We start from the raw sequence: 15,798 nt of genomic DNA, 5'->3' as shown, positions 1-15,798 counted from the left end.
TGTTTTCCATTTATTCGCTGTGTTTGTTTTTCATTTATTCATTGTGTTTGTTTTCCATTTATTCATTGGGTTTGTTTTCCATTTATTCGTTGGATTTGTTTTCCATTTATTCACTCTGTTTGTTTTCCATTTATTCATTGCGTTTGTTTTCCATTTATTCATTTGGTTTGTTTTCCATTTATTCATTCTGTTAGTTTTCCATTGATTCATTCTGTTTGCTTTCCATTTATTCGTTGTTTTTTTTTTTTTCAATTTATTCATTGTGTTTGTTTTCCATTTATTCGTTGGGTTTGTTTTCCATTTATTCACTGTGTTTGTTTTCCATTTATTCAATGTGTTTTCCATTTATTCGTTGGGTTTGTTTTCCATTTATTCACTGTGTTTGTTTTTCGTTTATTCATTATGTTTGCTTTCCGTTTCTTTTTTTTCCGAGGTGTTTTGGGTCCTTTGTTTTCAGTCTTTTCACTATGTCTGTTTTCCGCATTTTCCTAACGTTTCTTTTCGTACCTCCATGGTGCATTGTTTTTTTTTTTTAATCTTTTCATGGTGTTTGTTTTCCGTTTTTATTGTTTTTATCCTTTTTTCACGGTGTCATTTTGTTTTTGGTTTTCTTTCCTCACTTTTTCTTTTTTTTTCGTTTGTTAATGGTGGTTTTTTTTTTAAAATTTTCATTGAGCTTCTTAAGCAATGTTTAATTTATTATTCCCGTTTTTACTATAGTGATTTTCTTTTCATCTTCTGTCTGTCATTTCTTTTTGCATGCTTCTAACACTTTATTTTAATTTTAAAACATTTAATTACTCCAAGTCTGCTTTCGATCTCTTGCCAAATTAATGATATTTAACAAGCTATGTTATTTTTTTATTGTAACATGTTTTAGATTTTTAGGATTACTTTGCATAGTACTACGATAGATAAGGGCCCGTTTGGATGAATTGAATGCAGAGTTGCCGGACTTATATGGATGCGAACAATTCCGGAGAATTGAAGACTTTTGCTGTAAGTAAAGCATATTTGTTTTATATATATATATATATATATATATATATATATATATATATATATATATATATATAAATACAAGAAAACACGAAGAAAGTTAAGAAAAACAATGAGTTTCATTTATTGCACTTAAGCTGCAAGTAAACAGAACTCATTAGATAAGTTCAAAATGAAGAATAAAACAAAGAAAAATTATAGACATATAAAAAGAAAGGGGGGGGGGATAATAAGTAAAAAAATAACAAACAATAGTTTATATATAAATAAAAAAAATTAAAAAAAAGAATTAAATTTTATTATAAAAATTGGAAAATAAAAGATATAATCTTTTCTTCAGCTCACACGATTATATCCGCAAAACAGAGTGCTTTCTGGTATTGTATCAATAAAGCCAAAGCAAGATATATTAATACAATAGTGTGAGGAGCACTCAAAATTTTTTTTATAAAAATAACAATAAATAAAATAGATCACAAAAAGTAAAAATAACATGTAAAAATAACATGTAAAAACAGAAAATAAAATTTAATAAAAGGCAAAACATTAAAAAGGGGGCTATAAAGCGAGTAGCAAAATCAGATCAACTTACATGGTCGAAATATTTTTCAAGAATGATTTAAAAATGTTTTCACACAAAGATTGCCTGATTACAAAATATGAAAATAAAAGATGAAAACAAAAGCGCAAATTGAGCGTAACAAGAGGGTTTTAAAGTGTCGTTCTTACTGCACAGCTGAAGTGATTTGTTATTCTGAGATTTGATTTGTTAGTTACCAAGGATGGGCCCGAAATGGATGTGCGCAAGGTAATATTATACTGGATAATTTTTAAAATTGATCATAAATAGTTTTAGAAGATAGATGTTTATTTAAGAAAAAATATAAAATAGAAAAGAGAAACATAAATTGCCTGCTTTGCAAATAATTTTAGCCGCGGATTTGCACGATATGGATTAGCTCATAGAAAAATTATTAAAATTATCAAAGAAAAAATTTTAATAGATAATTTTAACACGGATTTGCCCGAAATGGATTTGCACATGGAAAATTGTATAAATTAATAAAGAAATTTTTAGCAAACAATTTTATCCACGGATTTGCCCGAAATGGATTTGCACATGGAAAAACTGTATAGATTCACAAGGGAAATTATTTAGTAAATAATCTTTTTAACGTGAATAAGTTTTTCTTAACTTTCTTAGTGTTTTCTTTTATATATATATATATATATATATATATATATATATATATAATATATACTAATTTAGATCGTAATAGGCATTGCAAGTAATATGGCCGATTAAACGTACGGTTTGTACAAAGCATTATGCTACAACACACCCAGGAAAAACAAAAATCCAAAAAAAAAGATGAATATTAACATACCTGGTGCAGACGAGATGAGGGATAATTAGAAATCACAAATACCTGTAAAGATTTACTAAGTAAACACTCACTTTTTTTTTCGAGAAATGAAAAGTAACTTTATTCTGTTCTTTTTTTTTTTTTTTTTTTTTTTTTTGTAATGCACTCAGAGTCAACCTAGTTCACAGGTGGTGGCATTAGGTGTTCAAAAAACAAGGATCAGGTTCAACCTCAGCATACTGACTTGATGGTGAAGCTGCAAGATCTATCACAGTAGGCTGCCAAATATACAATAGCGTAATCGCTTTATTGTTTCGAACAAAACATAGCATAACAAAATTATGTTCTATTGGGGAAAATATCCGCCACACTGCCCATCTGGATCATGGCTGTCGGATGATGTTCAAAAAACTAAAGACACGCTGCTGACAAAAGTGAATATCTATAGGTTGATCATGGCTCTCGTGTGATGCTCAAAAAACTAAAGACACACTGCTGACAAAAGTTAATATCTATAGGTGGATCATGGCACTCGAATGATATTCAAAAACGAACTCAAGAAAAGATGCTGACCAACCAATGTCTATCATGGTCAGTAAACAGATGTTTTCAAAAACAAATCTTTATCAATAAAGGACATATACGGCTGAAATTTGGGTCCGTTAACGACCTTTCACAAAATATCTTTCCATAAAAACGGACCCTTCACAAAATAATTCATCTTTTAATGTGACCCTTCACAAATTTTTTTATCTTCATTATTGTTTTGTTAATCGAATAAACCCTTCCCGGGGAGGGGGGAGCAAAAGACGGTTCGAAACTAAGTTTCCCTAAGTTTAAATTCCAAATGTAGTATTCTAAGAAAATATTTCTACTGTTACAAACATCGTGTGCACATTCTTATTGATATTAAATGATATTTTTTTAATAAATAAATATTTGATCAATTTATATTTATTCATAAAATTAATTAATAGAATATTATGCAAATAAAAATTAATTTCAGGCAATTTTTTAAATAAAATATTATAAATTTAAGAATTGTTAAGTTTTCATAATGCGTAACACATTAAAAGTGATGCATAACTAAGTTGTGTTATTTAAAATGTATCAATTGAAAATATTAAAAAGGTGAGTGATTTTGTTTCCATTATTCGTCCGAAATCAATATTTTGCGTTAAGCAGTATAGGCCAAATTTCAAATATTTGTATGATGCATCCCTAATTTAGTAGCAGCAATTGTTGAGCATAATTTTGTAACTATTTAGTTACAAGTTAACTATTGTAGTTATTATTATATCTTGAAAAGGTTTTTAGCAATTTTTGCAATATCAGGACCCTATTAGCACAAATTCGCAAAAGTAGGACCCTGATTGAAAGAATGTGACTTGACGCTTATTTTATATTCACAAATTATGAGTAGTTTTTTCACAATTTCACAAAAACAGAACCTTTCACAAAATGTCTCGGCAGACCCCTGTGGTGATGAAAAGTCACCAAATAAACGAATTAAAGAGTTTTAAAGTAAAATATTTTACTTTAAAACTCTTTAATTACTTTAAATAGATCCTTCTTTGAAATGCTTGGCTCCCTTTTTTATGGGTAAAAGTAATTAAAATAAAAATCGTGCAGAAACTATTAAAACATTACTAAAGTTAATAATAGTGGAAAAACAATTGATACAAAATAAAACTATTAAGTGCAATCTTTTCTGGCATTAGAATTGTTGAGTCTGCTATTAACCTTTAACTCTCTTCATTTACGAATGAAGTGAAATTAGTTATAAATTTCTAATTTCGATTATTCATTAAAATCAATTATATTTAATGATTAAAGTACCTGATATCCTTTTAAATCACTTCATAATATTTGTATTTATATGAGGTCATTCAAATAAAGCCTGCTTAATTTGAATGACCTCATATAAATAGAAATATTTCCGTTAGAAAATTTCTATTACTTAGAAAATTTTTTCTAAGCATTAGAAAATTTTTACTTTCTAAATATTTAAAAATTTCTATTACTTAGAAAATTTCTATTACTACTTACTTTTGCTGAAACTTTAGCCTCGCTCTCTTTCCTTTTCAGCAAAAGTAAGCAAATCACATCCTCTGTTAACGTAAGAAAGTAACAACGCACTAACTTACTCTAATTTTAACTTTTCCTAAAGTAACCTAATTTTAGAATTTAATTTAAATAAATAATGTAACTCGTCAGAAAACAATTGTAGATATTTCCTTTTATTTTGTAAAATTTTAAGAGGAATATTCTTTAGGAATCTTTGCTGTTTTTCAAAAATTTTTAAAATTATTGAAAAAAGCAATTTTTCTCCAAATTTTTCTCTTTTTCCAAAATTTTATTTCAATTGTTTCAAGTGCAATTTTTTCCAAATTATAATTTTTTTTTCTTTTAAAAAACAACTTAAAAGTATGTGACTTAAATGACATACATGCATTGCTCGCAACTTGCCTTCCCCTTGTCAACAAATATAAATAAATTACAAAACCTCACCCCCTTTATGTCCTTAAGTAATGTTTGAACGACCCCTATTATCTTGTTGCAAAGATATTTGTTTAATTTTAATCAATATGTGGTATTTTTTATTTTCAGCTTCTGAAATCTTTAGGAAACATAAGTCTAAAGCAAAAGCCGACATCATAGTTTTTTTTAAGGTAAGTCATTTAAACACTCAAAGAATTTAATAATCTTTGTGTTAGTATTAATCACCATTTATATACATTTTCGGTAAAATAATAATAATACATAAGCTAATAAAGAAATACATTAATACCACGCATCAATTCCTATACTTAGATGAAAACGTATTAAAAAATTAGCCTAAACATTATATTTGTCAAAAAATGACACAATAAGGCAATCGTTTTCGTTCCGAAAGGTTTGATACCTCTAAATTACGTTAAAACCAACTTTTCTTTTAACAAAAGGTTTTTATTACAGGGGGAAAATTCGCAATGCGAACAAATTGAAATAATTAATTTATCTTCTGCAAGCGTTCAAAATCTCGACGTGGACTGGCGGAAAACAGGTTAAAACTTATTTGAATAACAATGTTAACTATCTGGTAACAATGTTAAGTATCACGTTTCTGATAGAAAACGGTGTTTTCTAATAATGGAAATAAAACCATTTCGAACTGAATCCTTTGTAGCAGAAGTAAATAAATCAATAAATGTTTACTTAAATATCTCAATTAAGTATGGTGCATTATCCAGTTAAAATAGTTCATGGGTAAATCTTAAAAAGTTAAATTTGTTGAACTGCAGGTGAACCCTGTTCATTCTGCTGTGGTCCTAAATTGGGGTAAAAATAAAATTATATATTGTGAAATAAACAAAATAATTTTTTTGTTCACAAACAGTTATGTCGAGTTTGCTCTGATATATCTTCTTATTTAGCTTAAACAAATTTCAACTAACAAATTTAAGAAATAAGGGTGATTCTTAGGAAACATGACAATTCGGACCAAAAAATTTCTTCAAAATTAAAGTCTTCAAAACAATATTTTTTTTCGTATATTTATTTAGTTACATTTATTAATATCTTACAGAGAGAAGTGTAGTTCATTGGCATTTGCTCAAGTAAAAAAATAAAATGGAAATTAACCACTTTTTGAATGCCAGGAAAATGACATACTAGCTTAGAAGTTTGAAAAAACAGTCATTTTAAGCTATTAGTAAGTAACAAAACCTAAGCCTTTATGTTAGATGGACCATGAATAACTTAAATTAATTCTTTTATCTACTGTAGAAAGAATCAAACATTTTTTGTTGCTAATAGGTATAGAATAAAATTGTATAAAATAATCAATCATTAAATAAATAAATAACTTTGATTACATTCAATCTTATTACAATCATACATAAACTTGGTATTAGGTTGATATTAGCTTTCCCTCTTTACAGTATTAGCAGTTAAAAAAATTTTCTGGTAACACTTCAATGTCTTGGCATTCACAAGCCAGGAAATTGACAGCTAGGATAATGACAAATTCGCCATTTTATAGCATATAACTTTACTTTAATTTAATATTTTGGCTTAAGACATTTATATTCTGCAGAAAACAACAGGATTTCTTAAAATAACTCAGATAAAACTATGTAGTTTATGTTATTAATGATTTCAAGAAGCCAGGAAAATGACAACATAAAAACCTACTCGCCTTGAAAAAAATCTAGATTTTAAACCAGAAAGTTGGTTCTTTATTCATGTTCAGATAGGAGGGTATTTAATCAATCTATTAACATAAGATATTGATTGCTGGCTCTATCTATTTTAGTTATAAACCACTAAATAAAAGTAGCCTGGAAAATGACAGATTTTCTTGTGACAAACAAATTATTCGCAGAAAATTTTTTTTTAAACGAAGTTTTTGTTAATAATACCCTCTGCGTATATTTTAGAAATGCTTACATAGGATAAGATAAAAAAAATAGATATTGAAAAATTTATGGGAAGTTTTGAATCTAGTATTATTGGAAACATTGTTTGTGACATGCCAGAAACATGACATTTTGAAGTTCAATTTAATTTTTTAAATATAGCAAATAGTCGATGCAAGTACTAGGTTATTTTAAATGCTAACAGCAATGCTATTTATTAATTTTTTTTTTAAAAAAAAGTTCTTTTAGTAGTATTAGATCTTGGTGCAAGTGACTGTAAATTGTCATATTTCGTGAGAATCACCCATAAATGTTTCTTTGAATCGTCCCGGTAATAAATGGCGTAATATCTAAATCAAAATTTTACTAAATCATAAAATAAAGTAACGTAAAATTCATAATTTTGTAGAGTAATGCATTAAATATAAAGGTAAGTAAAGCTTTAAATTAAAAAACCAAAATATTGTAAAGCGTAAAATGTATGAAGTGAAATTTTTAGCAAAGTAAGAAGTTTGTAAAGTAAATAAAAAAAAGTAAGATAAAAAGTAGAAATTATATTAGAGAATAAGTGAAGTACAAAGTAAATTATCAGTTTAAGTAAAAGCTTAAAGTATGAAGTACAAAGTGTTACGCAAGGAGTAAGATCTAAATTAAAGAAAAGAGTAAATTAAAAAATAAAGTCAAGCATAAAGTATAAAAGTAAAGCATGGAGTAAAAGGTGAAAAGTATTAAAAGTAAAGAATAGTAAAAAATATAGAGTAAAGTGTCAAATAAAAAGTTATAGAATAATGTAACAACGCATAGAATATGAAATAATGTAAGGCTTAAAATGTTAGCGTCATATGTAAAAGTAAAGCGTAAATAAGTTTGTGTAGCAAAAAGAAGAGTGGAGCATAAAGTAAAGCGTGTAAAATATAAAAAAAAATTTATATATTATGTAAAGGCTGGAGTAGAAAGTATAATAAAATGTAAAATATAGTAAAAATGTCAAGTAAAATGCCCATCGAAACACGTTTCAGAAGTAAATTGATAACTAAAGTGAAAAGCCTAGTCAAATCTGAAACAAAATTAGTGTGAAGTAGAAAGTATTGTAAAGTAAACCGTATATTATAAAACATATAGTAAAGAAAAATTTAATATAAAATAAATTGTAGTGTAATTTAAATTATAAAGTAAATATGTAATGTTTTAGCGCTTCGCGCTGTAGTACCACAGGTCCCTGGTTCTATCCTCTGGCCGGACAAGGTTTACTCAGCCTTTCATCCCTTCAGTGGGTCGATAAATCAGTACCAAGCATACTTGGGAACTAAACACTGGGGGTTCCGCGTTCGGCTGACCGCCTGATCGGAACATCTGCTTCTGCACCCCAGAGCCCAAGATCAAGAAAACTGAGATGGGCACAGTAGGCCTTGGCCCTCTATGGGCTGTCGCGCCACTGAGTTTAGTTTTTTTAGTTTAAATATGTAATGTTAATTAAGCTTAAATTAACACGCAATATCTAAAGTGTGAAATACAGAGTAAAATATAAAATCGAAAAAAAAGGTAAAGCAAAAAGTTAATTAGAAGTTAAAGTAAGCGTCAGTGTCAAATATAAAGTAAAGCGTAGAAAAGAAAAGTAAAGTGTAAAATACGAAGTGAAGTTTAAAGTAAAAGTATTAAAATGAAAAATATACTAAAAAAAAGTATTAAGTAAAGTGGAAAGTTGGAGGTAAGATAGAAAGTATAATCAAATGTAAAATGTAATAAAAAGAAAAGTGTATTGTAAGGAAAATATCTAAATATATCAGTAAACTAAAGTGAAATCGTCAAGTAAACTAAGCATAAAATAGTGTTTGAAGTAAAGTAGAATATTAAGTATAAACTAAAGAGCAAAATGTTAAGTACAGAAAAAGCGCTTAAAATAAAACATCACATAAAAGATGTAAACTTAAAACTTAAAGAGTACAGTAAAATGTACAGTAAGAGCGTAAAAAACGCTCAAAATATAAAATAAAACATAAAGTTATATGCATGTGACGTTGAAGGTATAAAGCGAAATATAATAGAGAAATTATAATGTAAAGTAAATACGTAAAATAAGCTTATAAAAACGCAAAATATAAAGTATTGTAAGTAAAGAATAAAATATAAAGTAATGAAAAATAAAGCAAAAAGTATGTAGTTAAAGTAAAACTTATGATAATTTAATTGCAGCGTAAGATAAAAAGTGAAACTTAAAAAAATATTATAAAGCAAAAAACATATAATTAAAATAAAGCGGAAAATGATAAATAAAGGGTAAAATATAAAAGTATATAAAGAGTAAAATATAAAGTATTGTGTAAAGTTACAGTAAAGCGTAAAATCTAAAGTAAAGTATAAAAAGTATAGCAAAATGCGGTTCAACAAATGTCGAATATACATAAAATAAGGCAAAAAGTGTATTGATTAAAAGCTAAAATAAGAAAAAAGAAGTGTAAAGTGTGTAATAAAATGACAAGTAAGCTCTACGTAAAGTATATAAAAATGAATAAAGTTAAGATTAAAGTAAAGTTTAGAAAAAAAAAGCCTAAAATAAATGTGTCTAAAAAAGTACATTTTAATGTCATTTGAAGTGTGGAGCATAAAGGAAACTAAAGTGCAAAATATAAAATGAAAATGCAGCTTATATTGTTTAGTAGAAAACAAAACGCATGTAAAGTAAAAAGTTTAAAAAAAAAAAAAAAACGAAAAATAAAAAAACATGTACGTAATTCAAAGTGTAAACTAAATTTAAAACGTAATATAAATCGAGTAATTCGGGAGTAAAAAAAAAGTAAAATATAAGAAAATAAGATGTATAATTTAAGAAAGTAACGCGTAAATGTTAAGCATAAGGAAAAGACAAACACTTTAAAGTAACTCGAAAAGTAGAACTAGCGTATGTATAACGTAAACGCATAAGATAAAACGTGTGAAAGTACATGGTGCGTAGCGTTTTTAAAAAGTGCTTAAAGGTGCTTATTTTTGATTTTTGCGTTTTCTTAAAGCCCTTAAAGGTGCTTTTTTCATTGGGTGTTTTTTAAAAGTGCCTAATTTTTCCCTTTCAATAATGATTTTTTTTTTCCTTACCACATCGATCTTCCCCGCGTATTATGCGAACGCGTGCTTTTCACATTCACCGTTTTCACAATTCATTCAACCATAATCTATTCCCGTCGAAAGAATGCGCCAATAATTTTACGTGTTTGATGAAATACTCGCGAGTTCATATGTGCGTCTACTGAGCTAGGTTCGGTGAGATTCTTGCACTCTTCTACATTTTAGGCTTTGTTTTCCACCGTCTAATACGTTGAACCGAAAAAACCTTTTGACTTTTTTTTTATAATGGCTAATATAATCAAGAAAAGAGTTCTTTGTCAGAAATTGTTTATTTTTATTATGATCATGTAAAGTCTTTGAAAAAAATTTTGCCTTTTGTTCGTATATAGTGCTTAAAAATATTTTTGAGTGATTATTTTATTTATTTTTATTTTTTGAAAGATTTAGCTACGCACCCTGAAATAGTTGAAACTCATAAGAAAAGTAAACGTGCAAAAGATGACGATAAAGTAACGCATAAAAAAGTAAATAACTCAAAGTAACTCATAAGAAAGTGTGTATTAAAGAAATGATTAAGAAAAGTTAATCATAAAGAAATATAACGAATAACATACGTTGACGCGTAGAAGTAATCCATAAATAGAACTGCCGCTTAAAATTTAGTAAGCGTAAAATTAACGAGTAAAAGACGAAGTAATTAATAAGAAAAATAAAATGCATAAGAAATATGGCGCAAAATAAACGCTTAATCCGTAAACGCGTAATGTCGAATAATGCGTAAAAGTAACTCATGAAGATAAGTATTCGCTTAGAAGTGAGGAATAAAGAAATTTGTGGAGTAAAAAAAAGGCATAAAAATCCTGAACACGTTTAAGTTACGAATAAGAAAAGTAAAGAAGAAAGAAAAATAATGTTTAATATATGATAACACGTAAAAGAAATGAGTGAAAAAAGCAAATTGTAATATATAAAAACGAAAAAAGTAAGGTTTATTAATAGAAATTATATATAAAAATGTTAAATTATATATAAAAATTTTAAATTATATATAAAAATGTTAAATTATATATAAGAAAAGAAAAGCATAAATTGAAGTACAAAGTGTAACGCAAAGTCTTAAATATTAGTTGAAGCATATAAGTAAGCATAAAGTGAAGTAAAGCATAAAGTGAAGCGCAATGCGTAATTTAAAGTTTGAAGCATCAAGTGAAGGCTTTAAAAATTTATCCTAGAGTATAAAATAAAATATCAAAGTAAAATATCAAGTAAAATAAAATAAAATATGTGGTGAACTGTGAAGTATAAAATAATGTATAAGGTAAAGTTTAAGTTAAAAAGAGTGTAAATTGTAAAGCGGAGCGTAAAACTTTGTCGTAAAGCAAAAAAGTATGTTAAGAATAAAGTACAGTTAATAAAAATAATGCAGAAAGTTGTATGTAATGTAAAGAACAAATTATAACGTAAAATAAAATAAAAAGCGCAAAATATAATTAAAATTTAAAGCGTAAAATAGAAAAGTATGCAGTTAATCGTTATACCTATTGTTGTGCATGAAGTAAAGAGTAAACTATGATGTAAAATTTAGTAATAATAAGATACGATATCAAGTAAAAAGCAAATCAATACAATATCAAGTAAAAAGCAAAATATTGCATAGAATAATATAAAACGTAACACATAAAGTAAAATGTAAAATAAGAAGTTTGAGAAGTAAAAAGTAGAAGTTGAAAATAAAAAGCGAAGGCTAAGGAGAAATACGGTAAAGCGCAAAGTAAACAAACCATAAAATAAAGCACGAAGCACAGAATAAATTTTTAAGTCGGAAGTAGAAAGCAAAGTGTGATCAAATGTAAAAGATAGTAAAAAGTAGATGGGTATGTATAATATAGCAGAATATTGAAGTGTAAAGTTAAAACGTCAAGTAAACTAAGCATAACGTAAAGTTTCAATTAAAGTAGAATGTAAACATGGTGCGTAGTGTTTTTAAAAAAAAACTTATTTTCGATTATCGCTATTTAAAAGTCCTTAAAGGTGCTTTTTTCATTGGGTGTTTTTAAAAAGCGCTTAATTTTCCCTTTTCAAAAATGTGATTTTTTTCGTTACCATGTCGATTTTCGCCACGTATTATGCAATAGCGTGCTTTTCACATTGTTCTATTCAATGTTTTCAAAATTCATTTCGGCGTCCATAGCGTATGAAGGGCCAATCATTTTACGCGTTTGATGAAATACTTGGGACTCTTCGTGTGCGTTTACTGAACTAGGTTTAGTGAGATTATTGCTTTCTCATGTGCAACTCTGCTGCATTTTGCAAGAAATTCTCAATTTCAAACTTCATTCTCCACCCTCTGAAATCGAACAGAAAAATCTCTCGATCATTTTATAGCGGCTAATATAATCAAGAAAAGAATTCTTTGTCAGAAACTAGTTTTTTTATCATGATCAGGTAAAGTCTTAGAAAATTCTTTTGCATTTTGTTAATGTATAGAGTGCTTAAAAATATTTTTAAGTGCTTAAAGAGTACTTAAAAGGTGCATATTTTCTGTTGAAAGATTTGGCTACGCACCCTGGTAAAGCGTAAATGTACAAAAAAGAAAAAGGCTAATAAAATTAAATGAAACGTACAAAATTTAAATAAGAAAACTAAAGCATATAGTAGATTGGAACGTCTAGTAAAATTATTAAGAAAATCGTAAAATATAAAGCACAGCAGAAAATAATATGTGTGTTAAATTGAAAGCAAAGTGAAACATAGCGTAAGAGTTAATTATACTGTAAATTGAAGTATGAAGTAAATACTTAAACTAAGCTTGAAGTAACGTGTGCAATTTAAAGTGTAAAGAAGAGTGAAAAGTAAAGAGAAATAAAGCAAAAAGTAAATTAGAAGGTTAAATAAAACGTGCAAAATAATATGCTGCTTAAAATTAAAAGTAAAGCGTAACGAAAAATGTAGAGTATAAAGCATACAAAAATAAGCAAAGAGTAAAATATAAAAGCGTTGAGAGTAAAATCTACAGAAATGTGTAAAGTAAATTATTAAGTAAAGCGTTAAATATAAATTAAAGTATAAAAAAGTAGAGTAAAATAAGGTCAAAAGTGTATTAGTTCAAGCTTGAAAAAAATTGTGAAGTATAAAATAAAATAAGTATTAAATAATGAGTAAAGTTAAGTCTAAAGTAAAGTATATAAACGAAATTAAAAGTGCATAAAAGGCATGAATTATAGTTTAATATTAAGTTAAGTGTAAAGTAAACGAAAGCGTAAAACATAAATTAAAAATCTAGCTTATAATGTTTAGTAGATAGAGAAGTAAAAAAAGCGTGTGAAACAAAGGATAAAATAAAAGGTTCGTAATGTGAAGCGTAATATAAACTTAAAAGTAAGGCAAAAGGTAGAGTGTAAAATGAACTATAATTGAAAGTGAAGTTAAACAAAACAAAAAAGTGAAAAGATAAGCTCAAAATAAAGCTAACCATGTAGTATGAACTAAATAGAGGCGTAAAATGTTCCGAAAAGTATAAAACATAGGGCATAAACTAAAGCATTAAAAAGTAAAGTGTGAAATATAAGGCTGTGGTATAAGGTAAAGTGTGAGTATAAGATATTATGAGTCGGACAGCAAGTAAAATCAACAACACATTAGAAACGATAAATGCATATGAAAGCAAATGCGTAAAGAAACCTGTAATAGAAAACTAAAGTAAAATATATACATAAAGCGTGTAAATGAATGCATAAAAAACTAACCCGCGAAAAAGTAACGAATAGGGAAATTAACGTGTGTAAAATTTAAAGGAAAGCGTATAGTATGGAATAAAGGAAGTAGATCAAAAGTAAAAGTAACGCATAACAAAAACAATGCATAATGAGAAGTTACTCGTAAAACATAATTATACTTTTAACACGTAAATGACTAATAAATTACACGTAATTAAAAAGCGAGAAAAAAAAGTACCGCATAAAATATAAAACCTAAAAGCAAGCGCGTGAAGGCAACGCAAAACAAAAATAAAAGAAATATGTATTTAAGCGTTAAAATACGCGTTGCTTAAATGTTACGCATCAAGAAAAATACCGCTTAAAATATAACGTGTAAAAGAAACACATGAAAAAAAACACCTTTTAGAAAATTAATGGATATAATATAAAGTAAAATAAACTGTAAAGAATAGAGCAGAGCAGTACAATAAAAATAAAAGTAAAATATAAGAAAAGTAAACTTTTAAAAGTAACTCATAAATAAGAGTGATGGGAAAATGTAATGCGTGTAACGATTACAAATAAATCACAAGAAAAGCAAGCGTGAAAAAGTATATAAGTAAAATACATATAATGCCTAATATTAAAGTAAAAAATTATAAACAAGTTAAAGTTACGCATAAAAGATTAAACGCTTAAACACAACGGATAAATACACATAAAGTAAAATGTAAGTACATTAAAATATAAATGAACCGTAAAAGTGACGCATAAAACTAAAAACGCAAAAGAAACTTATAGGAAAAGAAAAAAGTAAAATTATAAAAAGAAACGAGTAAAAATAAATTTTCTATGACGCCTAAAATAAGTTATTTAACACATACATTAAAGTAAAAATAGAGCTTATAGGTAACGAATTAAAAAAAAATGAACGCATATCGAAAGTAATACGTAAAATTTACTAAGCGCAAAAAAAAAAAAAAAAAAAAAAATGATAAATAAATGCGTACATGTTGAATTTTTATCCTTCGTCTTTTCATTTATTTTTAATGTATTTTTTTTTCTTTCATTGATCTTGTTTTACAGTGTTTAATTTATTATAAGCGTTTTTAATAAAGTGTTTTTCTTCTCATTTTCTTCCTATCATTTGTTTTTGCATGCTTCTATTTTAAATTTAAAACTTAATTTTGCTTTCAATCTCTTACGAAATGAATGTTATTTAACAATCTATGCTATTGTTTTAATACAGCATGTTTTTGTTTTTTAGGATTATTTTTCATAGTACTACGATCGATATGGACCCGTTTGGATCAACAATGTTTAATTGAACTGCCGAACTTATTTGGATGCCGTTCTATGAAACAATTTCGGAGATTTGAAGATTTTGCTGTAGGTAAAGCATGTTTTGTTTCTTCTCATTTTTTGGATAACCGCTTATATATATATATACGAGATACATATTTATATATGCACTCTTCAAAATATGGTTATTTAAGTTACGTTTTATTTATTTTAAGCATCATAGCATAACCAAATACTGAGATAAGGGGGAGTTTATTAACTGGATTACCAAACGATGAAAAACCAATGAATGAACAAGTGTTCCTTTACTGAGATTTTTTCAAGTTAATGAAAATAAAAGTTTGCTCCTTCTGAATAGGTATAAATCTCATATCAATTTGAAACTGAGCAAGTTTTGTTCATCAAAACAAATTCTCTGGTTTAGCTTTCTACCTAAGTCAGGAAAATCGCCCGTTAGATCTTGAAAACAAAAGAATTGTGAAACAATATATCGAGAGAATTTTACATCCAATTTTACATCCATTTTTAAATAAGCTTTTGAGGCATCAACTGATGAAATTAAAGTGCTTTTATGAAATGTGGTATTTTTCCATTCGATGTAGAAAACGTTGACTTCAACAAATGCATTCAAAACAGACACCAAGAGTTAATGACCAAGACAGCTTATCAACAAAACACATGCTTCCTTCGAGAGTAACGATGCACTATTTCTTCAGAAGCTCGAGAAGGAAATCTCACAAGCTATGTTACACATTTTTAAAGGAACATTGACAGAAGAGTTTAATCTCCTAAATATCCAATAGCCAGAGCTTTTCTCAATATGGAAGAATTTATTTCAAAAAGAACATTTGGTTAAGTCAAATTTTGGCACTGAAGCTGATACAACTAACATTGATAATGAAAGTATCTTGAAAACTGATTTTGAGGTAAGTCCTCTTGAGGCATTGTTAGTTGCAAAAACAATTGGTTTCA

At 27.3% G+C, this 15,798-nt stretch overlaps 1 long non-coding RNA gene across 1 annotated transcript in view; it reads left to right on the top strand.

The window, feature by feature from the left end:
• Positions 1-259: 259 nt before the first annotated feature.
• Positions 260-15,798, top strand: part of LOC147809957 (uncharacterized) — a 32,742-nt gene continuing 17,203 nt past the window's right edge. The window contains exons 1-3 of the long non-coding RNA XR_015433557.1: positions 260-999; positions 4,977-5,038; positions 14,792-14,913. This is a non-coding gene — a long non-coding RNA (uncharacterized LOC147809957). The remainder of the gene's footprint in view (positions 1,000-4,976; positions 5,039-14,791; positions 14,914-15,798) is intronic.

This window comes from Parasteatoda tepidariorum, chromosome 5, assembly GCF_982258835.1.
Source record: "Parasteatoda tepidariorum strain Cologne lab strain chromosome 5, Ptep-v5.0, whole genome shotgun sequence".
NCBI lineage: Eukaryota > Metazoa > Arthropoda > Arachnida > Araneae > Theridiidae > Parasteatoda > Parasteatoda tepidariorum.
Note: the sequence above shows the minus strand (reverse complement) of the source record. Positions and strands in the feature narration are given on the sequence as shown.